The sequence below is a fragment of the Bos indicus genome, chromosome 4, assembly GCF_029378745.1.
Source record: "Bos indicus isolate NIAB-ARS_2022 breed Sahiwal x Tharparkar chromosome 4, NIAB-ARS_B.indTharparkar_mat_pri_1.0, whole genome shotgun sequence".
Classification (NCBI taxonomy): domain Eukaryota; kingdom Metazoa; phylum Chordata; class Mammalia; order Artiodactyla; family Bovidae; genus Bos; species Bos indicus.
In genome coordinates, this window is record NC_091763.1 from 90,915,862 (window position 1) to 90,917,654 (window position 1,793).

Sequence of the window (1,793 nt, forward strand, 5' to 3'; positions counted from 1 at the left end):
ACCCCTCCACCATGACCCATCTGTCTTGGGTGGCCCCACACAGCATGGCTTAGTTTCATTGAGTTAGACAAGGCTGTGGTCCATATGATCAGATTGGCTAGTTGTCTGTGATGGTGGTTTCCATCTGTCTGCTCTCTGACACCCTATCTCAGTGCCTACAGTCTTACATGGATTTCTCTTACCTTGGACGTGGGGTACTCTTCACTGCTGCTCCAGCAAAGTGCAGCAGCTACTCTTTACCTTGGATGTGGGGTAGCTCCTCTTGGCCGGGGACCCTGACCTTGGACATGGGGTAGCTCTTCTCGGCTGCTCCTGACCTGTTGCACGCCATGGAAAATTCTGAAGGAGATGGAAATACCAGATCACCTGACCTGCCTCTTGAGAAACCTGTATGTAAGTCAGGAAGCAACAGTTAGAACTGGATATGGAACAAAGACTGCTTCCAAATAGGAAAAGGAGTCCATCAAGGCTGTATATTGTCACCCTGCTTATTTAACTTATATGCAGAGTACATCATGAGAAACGCTGACCTGGATGAAGCATAAGCTGGAATCAAGATTGCTGGGAGAAATCTCAATAACCTCAGATATGCAGATGACACCACCCTTATGGCAGAAAGTGAAGAGGAACTCAAAAGCCTCTTGAAAGTGAAAGAGGAGAGTGAAATGTTGGCTTAAAGTTCAACATTCAGAAAACAAAGATCATGGCATCTGGTCCCATCACTTCATGGCAAATACATGGGGAAACAGTGGAAACAGTGGCTGACTTTGTTTTTTTGGCCTACAAAATCATTGCAGATGGTGATTGCAGCCATGAAATTAAAAGACACTTGCTCCTTGGAAGGAAAGCTATGACCAACCTAGACAGCAAGAGGAGAAGGGGACGACAGAGGATGAGATTGTTGGATAGCATCACCAACTCAATGGAAATGAGTTTGGGGAGGCTCCAGCTGTTTGTGATGGGCAGGGAGGCCTGGCATGCTGCGGTTCATGGGGTCGCAAAGAGTCAGGCACGACTGAGCGATTGAACTCAACTGATTATAATCCATTCAATAGGTTCACTTCAGTTCAGTTCAGTCGGTCAGCCGTGTCCGACTCTTAGTGACCCCATGAATCGCAGCATGCCAGGCCTCCCTATCCATCATCAACTCCCAGAGTTTACCCAAACTCATGTCCATAGAGTCGGTGATGCCATCCAGCCATCTCATCCTCTGTCGTCCACTTCTCCTCCTGCCCCCAATCCCTCCCACATTCAGGGTCTATTCCAATGAGTCAACTCTTCATATGAGGTGGCCAAAGTATTGGAGTTTCAGCTTTAGCATCAGTCCTTCCAGTGAACACTCAGGACTGATCTTTAAGATGGACTGTTTGGATCTCCTTGCAGTCCAAGGGACTCTCAAGAGTCTTCTCCAACACCACAGTTCAAAACATCAATTCTTCGGCACTCAGCTTTCTTCACAGTCCAACTCTCACATCCATACATGACCACTGGAAAAACCATAGCCTTGACTAGACAGACCTTTCTTGACAAAGTATTGTCTCTGCTTTTGAATATGCTATCTAGCTTGATCATAACTTTCCTTCCAAGGAGTAAGCATCTTTTAATTTCATGGCTGCAGTCACCATCTGCAGTGATTTGGGAGCCCCAAAAAATAAAGTCTGACACTGTTTCCACTCTTTCCCCATCTATTTGTCATGAAGTGATAGGACCAGATGCCATGATCTTTGTTTTCTGAATGTTGAACTTTAAGCCAACTCTTTCACTCTCCTCTGTCACTTTCATCAAGAGGCTTT